This window comes from Ascidiella aspersa, chromosome 2 (genome assembly GCF_963924565.1).
Source record: "Ascidiella aspersa chromosome 2, kaAscAspe10.2, whole genome shotgun sequence".
Taxonomy (NCBI): domain Eukaryota; kingdom Metazoa; phylum Chordata; class Ascidiacea; order Phlebobranchia; family Ascidiidae; genus Ascidiella; species Ascidiella aspersa.
Genome location: NC_139448.1, coordinates 24,828,079 through 24,838,846, shown reverse-complemented (window position 1 = coordinate 24,838,846; position 10,768 = coordinate 24,828,079).

The window sequence follows — 10,768 nt, the reverse complement described above, 5'->3', positions numbered from 1 at the left end:
AACGTGCATCGACCTAAATCGATGCCTGAGCCCTTTTCCCTTAATTATTCAGTTGACCCTTGTATATAACTTACTATATGATTAGCGTGTGCAATGTGCATTTCTATTGAATGGAAAAGTAATACGGCTAAATATGTAAAAATTAGCATAATTGGGATGTATGCTGTAGAGCAGTGGTTCTTAGACTTTTTGAGACACGGCCCCCTTTTACAATTTTAACCAAACTCGCGCCCCACCTTGTTTCAAAATAAAAAAACATTAAGTATAACAGCAACTTATTTCTAGGTAAGTTGCATTAATGCAAATAATATTTTTAACCCAGCCTAACTGTTTTAGCCCAGCCTAACCTAGAGTTGCCATATTTTGAAACGCGGAATTTCAGACAAATTTACCGCGGTTTCAGCGACCAATTCCAAATCAGGGACCTTAAAACCACTCAAAAATGACGTCAAAAATCTCTAAAAATGGGGTGGAGTATGGATTTGGGGGCTTTAAGAATACATTTTAAGTTACATAAAACTGAAAAATAGATTAGTAATGCTTTCTTGCCATTGTTTAATATAAAAATTACAAGGTTTCTGTGTTTTTAAAGAAAAACGTACAGTATCGTGTTAGGGGAAGTCCCAGATTTTAGTGTTGTAATTTTGAGTGTCTGCGAAGCCCCTAAATCTTGTCCAATTGTTTTGTAAACTTATGAAACGGATTTTTATGTGACACATAATGGGAAATCAAGCCGAAAACATAATTTTTCAAAAAAAAGTTAAATCTGAAACACCCAAAGACTCTACAAAAGCGAAATCAAAATGATTAAAAAGACATAAACTTGGTAGTGTGTGACGTAACAATGAACAGTATTTTCAAACAATTAACAGTATTAGCATTTTCTCTGTGAATATTAGAGCTATTTATTAAACAGTACGAAAAATTAAACAACTTTTGGTATTAACAAATAGGCTATCGTTTTCAATCGCATGCGTGCGTGCGGCACACACCATGTTTTTCTCGAATGGCCGATCAGAGCGGGTAACTTAATCACGTGATTAATGCGTTAGCATAAAGTTTTTGTGGAATCATCTCCTCACAAAACGAAAACACTAACCTTAAAATCAACAGGAATATTCTACACGACAGAAATAACTGATGTGTGATAACTCGATGTTGTCCATTCAATGATCACCATAAAGTTTAGTCATAATTAATACAGATTTTGTCAATTTCCGCGCCCCCCTTGTGAAACTCGCACTCCCCCCAAGGGGGGCGCGCCCCCCAGTTTAAGAACCACTGCTGTAGAGCAAAAACTTGTCGTGATAGAAGAAAACGGGCGGCATTTTTGAAATCAGCACACCGGAATTAGCCTAATTCAAGTGCAAAATCAAAGTCAACAAATTTTTTTTTGCAAAAATGTTTGCAGTTTTATTAACTCAATTTTGTGGTTGTTATGACTTTATAGAACTTCCTTGTGTACTTTTCTGGAACATTAATGAGGGGCCTATAAGTGTTGAGATCCATAAAAGGAGGACCGAGAGTATATAAGCAGAAAACCATACGAGTAATAAACATATGGTATTTTATAAACAATAGGCTATTTCTCCGTCTAATTTTCCGAAAATCTGCTATTCTTCGCAACACAGTTTTGTAAAACTGCCTATATATTACATTCTTTATGTACTGAAGAAAGTTGTACTGAAGTGTTATTCCTTTCATTGTCCCGCTAAAAATGGTATTTTTTATCATCTGACTTTACAGCAATGGTGAAAGTAAGCCGGAACGGTCCGAAGCGGTGTTCCGGTAAACGAATTAGGCGTACTCGCATAAATATGTAATTTTTTTGTCCTCGTCCCAAAACTTGCCCTATAATCGTTGCATATTTGAGCACGACATCTAACGATAACCTCAGGTTTTGCAGAAAGCATAAGCTGCAAGATAGGCTACTATTATATTTTGTCAAATATTTCTTTAGGGATTAACGGGAGTGTTTTTGGAAACTTTCCAATAATAATTCATCAAAAAACAGTGTTTTTAGATTTTACACTCAGCACATTGGTTTATAGGCCAGGGTGAAAAAGAAATGGAACTATTTGCAACAAAAGTTTTTTTTTATTCATGGCAAGCAAGGTGACAGGAAGTCAACCCATAATGACGTCATCGATATTCCTTATAGCAGGGTTTTCCAAATTTTTTTGGACCACGGACCACTGTTTGTAAATCTGTTTTTTCGCGGACCGCAATACAAAGCAAAAACTAAATAAAACCAAACTTTATATACTTACAAAACTGACAACATCAATGGGACGGGTGGGATTGCTTCTCTATGCTTAAATCATCAATTCATCATAAATTCAATGCGCAACAAGTAAGATTTTCGCTACTGGATAGCAAGAGCTTTTGAAATTAATAAGTTGTGAATAACTGCGGCAATTTAATTATCTTTGAAAGAGTACACATACTGTACAACAGGGGTCGGCAACCTTTTTCTAGTCTCGGGCCAAAACCAAACTTAGAAAGGTCTCTGCGGGCCGCACAAAATGCTAACTAAGAATTATGTTATTAAAATTTTAGAACAACTGTAAATTAGGCGGGCTTCGGATATGTGTTTGCACTTAAAAACGTGTTTGGTTACTTTTAAGGAGGCAATAAAGTGTTGGCGCAAAGCGGGACAAAGAGCGTTTGTTTGGTTTAAATTTTTTTCATATTAAAAAGTGTGATTAAACCACTTTGAGAAAACGCGATAACCTTCTTGGTCAGTATTTGTTAACCTATAGTCCAGGCGCACCTGGCCAGCGAAGCGAGCGAGATTTTTTAGGGGGGGTATACCGGCATTTCTTTCAAATTTCTTGCAAGTTTTTATTACATTTCAAAAATAAAAATTAAAAATGTATGTCCAATATATTTGGATTACGTTTTCCGTTTGTACACGACGCACTTTGGCACTTGGCAGTCAGTCTTCCACAGCGCAAGAAGCGCTAATCTAGTTCAAATGGCAGCATCAAACGTAAACAAATCCGTATAAAGATCTTCACGCAAAGCGCGAAAATGTTTCGCACTTACATGGTTATGGTTAAAATAGTTAAAAAGTGGTTAAAATAGTTAAAAAGTATGAGAAATGGACTCGTGCCTAGTTTGTCAAAGAGGCTGCGGGTCGGATGAATTACATTTCGCGGGCCGGATCAGGCCCGCGGGCCGTAGGTTTTTGACCCCTGCTGTACAACGTATATGTGTAGCTTTTTAATTTATTGTCATATCGCCACGCGGACCACAGTTTGGGAAATCTTGCCTTATAGGCTTACGCTCAAAAATTTAGAGTGCTTCTAGTCTCCCGAGATTAGTTTCAAATTAAAGAAAACATTATTGTTAACAAAAAACTCAATTGGATCAAAACGATTAAATTAACTTATGACGTCATTAAAAAGTCTTTATAAAAAAATGCTTTAATTACTGTAAAATTTTTTGATAAAATTGCTTTATTAATAACACCTGATATAACATTATTAACACTTCACTGGTTGCAGTTATGTAATTTAAACTGAATAGAGTTACGCATTCATTTCTGTTACAAAATTTAAGAGCAATTTCAAGCACCACATGAATGAAATTTATATTAGTCACCTATAGATTATCGTCCTAGGTTTTTTGTGGACAACAACATTTCTACAGGACATGTTTTGACATTGACGGGATTCAAAAGTAGGCTACATTGCAAATTATGCTTTCTACACGTACATTTTACGGTTATGCATGTCGTTCTAATTACATCGTATCACCTCAAGGAGGTTCTTTGGAGCTGCTGCTCTTAAATCCGTCATAATGGACTTCAAGGTTCCATTGATGTTTTTCCATCCCCACTCATCTGGATTCAGGGCAAAATCTCGATCTTTCAACTTTTAAACCTGAAAGTACGTATTCTATACCAGTGCTTTTCAACCCGTGGGATGGTACGCACTTGTGCGGATAAAAAAATTGTAATACGGATGACAAACGTCGTGCGGATGAAAATGGTACATGTTGTTATTTTCATTATGTGTAATACAGTAATCAAATAAGCTGGTGCGGCCACTTATGCGTTACAGGTACAGTAATATAGTATCTATAAGTGGTTCATTGCAGCTTAAGCTATCTATTTTATATCGGTCAAGGATTAGGCACACGGTTTTAATACACAAACCTTTCATTGTTATTTCACAAATAAAACTAAAGGTTGCAAACTTACTGTGCTTGTTTCGTGCGAATGGAAATTTTCCTAAATAAAAAAATGCGGATGGAAATTTTAAAGGTTGTAAAGCACTGTTCTATACGTATTCGAAGCATAAAGGACTGTACATTTTCTTTTAGTGAGATATGACCCAAGCAATTTAATAATTTGTTGATTGTCTTTCAAATTTATAAGAAACTGCTCCTTTCGCATGTTACATAGCATGTCACCACGGAATTACTGGGATCCGTGGTATCCTGTGAAGTACCGGTATGGCGCCTCCATCAACCATATATTGCACTGGTTCGAGGTCAATGTTGCACTGAATAAGTGAATAATAGAAATCACCTTGACCCTTGCAAGATAAATGTCGACCTTAATTCCTGATCAGCAACAGCAAAATAATCTAGCAAAGCTAGCAATTCAGGTCAGACACATTAACCAGATCTTAAAAGATATATATATATTTCGCCAACTAAGGCATCGTCAGTATATCTTAATTCGAATGAAGATTCATTAAGATATACTGACGATGTTTTAAGATCTGGTTAATGTGTCTGACCTGAATTGCTGGCTTTGCTAGATTATTTTGCTGTTGGTTCGAGATCATTACGAACTTCAACATTCACAGTTTACAATTTTGTGCATAATCCTTTTGTCAAAGTTGGTTTGCGTGCTTGCCTTGTAGTGACGTAATCTAAATAATTAAGAATACTATCGGCTTGACTAAATCTGAGTGATTGTGCCTTTTTCCATTCATCGCTACACAGTATTAGCAGGTGCCTTCTCTCTCTCTCTCATCTCTCTCTCTCCTCTTACTCTCTCTCGCGTGCTTTGCGTTAAACTTCTAACAAATTTGACTGATAAATTAAGTAGTGTTGGATCGATGTAGTAAATTTCTGATAGAAATAACAATAAAGGAGTCTTAAGGACCCAACAACACTTTAATAAACTTAAGGCATCCCCAAACCGCTACAGCCTCATCACGCAAGGGGAATCGAAAAGGGCTGCTGGCGGATGATCACGCAATTCAAAACTTGAAGCACACTTTACAATCATCCTCATCTAAGTTTTTCACAGCAACTCCCAAACGTTGAAACCAGGCCCGGATTAAGGGTACTGTAGGCCCAAGGCTATTTACAAGGGGAGGGCCTAATTTTGCAAACAAAACTACAAAAAGTAGGAAAAATACATACATGAAAAATTGAAATTATTTACTGCAAAAATAACACGAACATAATTTAAAAACATGTAATTAAGTGTCATAGACTCATAGTGTAGGGAAGATGTGGGACCAGTGGGTCACTTTTGACGTTTTTGCATCTGCAGGTTTTATTTGCCTCGTAAAATAGGATTTAGAGGTCCTAACGTGAAGTTTAATCTACCGTTCAACATACCACAGCATTTAAACCAAAATGTAAGAAGAGAAAAGTTGAATAAATGCACCTACTTTCTAATTATTTACCAAATCAGTCATTTTAAATTAAACTAACTTAGTTAGTCATTGCAAAGCTTGTTGTTGGACTTCGCCGAGGTATTTTTTGTATTCGACTCTGTTTTGTAACTACATTCGCCGAGATGATACCTAGATTTTTATTTTAATAATGCGTTACTATTATTTGCCAAATACGCTGTGCATAACCTATAGCTGAATATTGGCCTAAAAGTTGACCTTGAATAGCCCCGTACCATACCGTGCGCGTTTCACGATGGAATGTTCTTTTGTAAACTCTTTAAGGAAATTGGGAAATCTATGCACCAGGCATTACAAGTTAGTTGCTTGCACAACATTATTTGACGAAAACTTAAAGATTAGGCGAAGGTTATCGTAATTGGCTGCCCGAAAAAACGCTGGCGCCGTTCCATATGGCTACATATATAAAGCAGCACAGTAATTGTTTTGCCCCAGTGACAGACCTTTATCCAATCTTGTCACACGCAAACGTACGGTTAGGCGTAAAACTTCGCGATAAAACGTGAAAAAGGATACAATATTCTACTTTGAACATCCTTACTTTGCGAGTAACAACCTAGCTAGAGAGTTATGCCCGTGACCTCTTCGTGGCCCAAGGGGTCGGAGGGCCACGGCTGAGAAACCCTGTTCTAGGTTCTCTAGAACAAAATACAAATTCTATTAGATGACATAATTTTACTTTTTTTTGCCAAAAAGCTCCCGAGTCACTATTACAATCTAGCCCATATATTTAAAATTAAATTACATTTTCCTTGCCTTACAGCTAGCATATGTATAGGGTGGTTCACACTACACGCGTTTTGCTTTTAGCGTTCTGGCGCAAAACGTTAGCGTCGTCCAGTTCACACATAACGCATTATCAACGTTGACGGCAAATTTCCTCGCTCCTAACCGAAAGCGTCAAAGTTGTATCAACTTCCGCAACCGTAATTTTAAAAACGTTTTATGTTAACGCCCAACGCGTCTAGCGTTAACCTTATGAATAATGTCATCGACATTCAAACCTCTAACAACATCGTCACTATCTTTGCTTTAAAGGGACTTCTGCCATAAGACGGAAAGAAGAACAACATCAACGTCGCAATAAAACACACTTCTGAATTAGACCAAATTAGGACCAATACCTAATAGTCGTAGTACGGTCTAAATTGAAGTCCAAAATCGGTCAGAATAAGACCTAAATAGCCAGAATCAGGCCTACGCAACACTTTACCTAACCTCAAACCTCACCCCTAAGTACATCACTTACTCTCCTAATAATTTTAACCCGTATACCTATTTTCTAACCCCACCCAGCACCAATATCCCCAAACAGGGCCAAATATCCAATGCAAAAACAGCGGCACCCTAATGGCGCCGGTCAAACTAAGGCGTCCAAACGTCGACATCAAACGGCCCAGGCCAGGCCTAACACAGCGCCTGATCGACCGATACCCTCTCCCTACAGTTTCAGGCGTTATTTTGGCCATTTAGGCAATATTACGAAGAATGCTGCATTGTACTGGATCTGTATCACCATCAGGCTTACAAAAGTTGAACCTTAAAAAATTGAGGGCCGAATTTTTTCAGGGTCTAATTTTTTCAGGGTATTAGCCTATTTAGTCCGGTCAATATATGGTTTGACCCCAAAACAATTCCTACAAAAGGTTTTCCAACGGTCTTTTGTAGTATTTATCATCAATAATAATATATTACAAATCTAGGAGGATCAGAGCACCGGAAAGTTGTCATTTTCAAGATGGCCGCCAAAGCAGTATAATGGCAATAATTCACTTAGGCTAATATTCATGCTAGAGCTCTCATTCTGGCGTCTAATCTTAGGTGGAAAGGAGTTTATTAAAACAATTCAAAATAAAATTAACTCATCAGTTTAAAGCAGGGGTTTCCAACCTGTGGGCCATGGGCTTTTTTTAACGGGGCCGTGAAATAAATTCAAAAATAATATTTTCTTTAGTTTATTATCTACTCCTCTATAACAAAAAAAATAAATTAAAATTTAATGAACTCTTGAAGCTGCAAGAAGAGGCGGCAACCCGATTGAGCTTTGAGAACGATAGTTTGACGACATTTTGGGCAAAACTAAGCAATTCATACCCTAAGCCTAATGAAATGGTCTTGCCATTGCTATTGCCTTTGCCATTAACATATCGTTGTGAATGTGGGTTGTCAACGTTTGATGTTACCCTTAAAGCAGGGGTCGGCAACCTTTTTGTAGTCGCGGGCCAAAACCAAATTCAGAAAGGTCTCTGCGGGCCGCACAAAATGTTGACTAAGAATTATGTTATTAAAATGTTAAAACTACCGTGAATCAGGCGGACCTCGGATCTTTTTTGCGCCTAAAAACGTGTTTAATTACAATTAAGGAGGCAGTAATAAAGTATTGGCACAAAGCGCGCCTAGTTTGTCAAAGAGGCGGCGGGCCGAATAAATTTCATCCGCGGGCCGTAGGTTGCCGACCCCTGCCTTAAAGACAAAGCAGCGCAGCGTCTTGGATATTCAATATGACATGCAATTAACACATTGTCAAAGCAAAAACAAGCTCAACCTCACATTAACTAAATATGTAATAACTAATAAAAAAATAGAAATAGGGGGGAGGTTTGATTTCTCAAAATTTTTAAAAGGGACCATGGTGTAAAAAGGTTGGGAACCCATGGTTTAATGGAAAGACTTATTTATGAAACAAAAACCAATTGTATAACACTGGTAGTATAAGAATCACACGCCACTTATTAAGTTATATACATTCAGTTGCTTAATAAGTACTGGTCATCATGTTTATCGAGTAATGACTGATTGTACGTATTGAAACAGGCATAAAGTTGGCACTGTCCACATGCTGATACGGGGTATATTATTCTGCCTACAGCTCCACCTGGGGTGGTACAGGCAGTTGTGCAGTTGTAGTGTGTAATCTCCAAGAGGGAATCTAGGACGGCATTCATGTCCGACTTTATTGGAACAAACTGACTGCCTTCCAGTTTCCCACCCCACCCGCAAATTTCCATATCACTCCCCTGTCCTAGCCAGATCATTATTTGGTAGTAAACCCTACAGTGAAGTTTGTTGATGACTCAGTAGGTGGTAGGCGTTCTGGTGTCACAAATGATTTGGAACAGACTACGTTTTTTATTAGTACTCGCAATGACGAGAGGGAATCCGTCCGCGTGTCCCTCAAAATCACAGCCATCGCTTGACAACCATTGTTCACAATGGATGCTGCTGTCTGCTCCGGAAGAAGGAAATAATTGATCACTTCGCAGCTTTTACCACGAAGTGTTTCACCGATCAGGTCGATCATTTTCTGTTTGTTCATGCCCCTTGAGAGAAACTCATCCTTCTTTCCATCAAACACTGTCTCTTTCGTAAAGCTGATGACTGTATGCATTCTTCCAACGCCTCTGGAGTGTGTTGTCCTAGAATGTCGGTCCTCCTAGGTGCACGTAAGAACAACCGTTTCGTTTGATAACGCCGAGTCGTGAATTCAGCATATCATTATGCAATGGTCCGTAGGTTTTTCCCTCTTACATGGTAGCCGCTGTAGTAGTGAATCTCCATCTATGACGTAGTATTGAGTTTTTGGTGGAGTGTCTCATGGGTTTACGAATTTCACGAACTGCCTTAGTTGCATGGTCTGTGAGCATTCGCAAGTTGAGAATTATTAGGCTTCCGGAGCACTTTCCTTGCTTCAAAAAGTGTTGGAGGGAACGGGCTTAGTTCTTACTTCAAGATATTTTCAATTGATAAGCCCCCTAGTTGTGAAAAACTAGGAAACGTTGAAGAAGCAAACCTAGGTCAATCGTTCTTTCAGGTGTCACCTTCACTGATGAGATGTTGCCAAATGTCTTGGCTTTATTTCCTGCAAAAAAGATATTAAGAAAACAGACTGTCCAGTCATTTTTTCCATAATGTTCCCTTCCGACTGGTTCGAATTGATGTACATTAACGTCATCCTCGGCCACAACACCATTCACAATATTCATCTGGGTTTGATCCTGAGAAAAAGGTACATAACCAGCCAGTGATGTATTCAGTTTTTCAAGATCAGAACTGCCTCTTTGAACCCTACCCTGTGTTGCTTCCTTCTGTTGTTCGCTTGTTGTGTATGAGAGTGTATTGAATTCCTGTATGGCATATAGTTGTACTAAGACGTGATTGAAGTCGACATCGTCCACAATGATCGTTGTTCTTGTGTTATGCCAGGTCCACGCATTAAACCTCCCGACGTCTTCAGCAATCTCATCAGGCTCTGTTCAATGACTAGGTTTGAGCTGAGACCTGCCCAAAACTAGTGCGAGCGACGGATAACATGGTGCCCTTGTTGATACCCTTGTGGGCCGCGCAAACAAAACGACATTTTAAGCTCTAAAAGTCACCAAGGATTTTATTAAGGGTAATAGTTAAAAATTCCATCATAGAAGTACTATTGTGGTGAATCGAGTTATGTGTATAAAAAAATTATATGTCAGACGTTTTTAAGACTATGTATCACAGCTGTGCGCTGTTTTCAAAGCGCCTTTTTCGGAAAATTATAATTGATATCTTAAAAATGTGATGTGCAAGAGAAAAACTAATCGTACCGGTATATTCGCAATCAGCGTGAAAAATACATCTAAGATGAAATACACACATTCTCGTTTAGAATAAAAGTGAAAACAAAAATAGAAAAAAGTGAAAACAAAATGCTGCTGAAAAACACGAAATTATTTGTTTTTAATAAAAAATGTCAAATATATTTTTTTCTCCTAGATTTTTGATGTGTTATTGTTGATGATAGATACTACAAGAAACCGTTAAAAAACCTTTTGTAGGAATTTTTTAAGGTTCAAGCCATATATTTCTTAGATTGACCCGCCTAATTGGTTAACCCGGCCGTCGTTGAAACAATTAGTTGATGCGGATTGATGACATCTATTTGATGTAGAACTTTTACCTTACAGTTTACGGTTGTAATGTCATATGTTCGTCTAATTGTTTTTATATTTAATTCACTTTTTGTTTTTTTAAAACTTTAGGGCCTACGTTTCATCTGATACTAATCTCAAGATGCTAGGACAGGGGTCGGCCACCTACGGCCCGCGGATCGGATCCGGCCCGCCGATGTA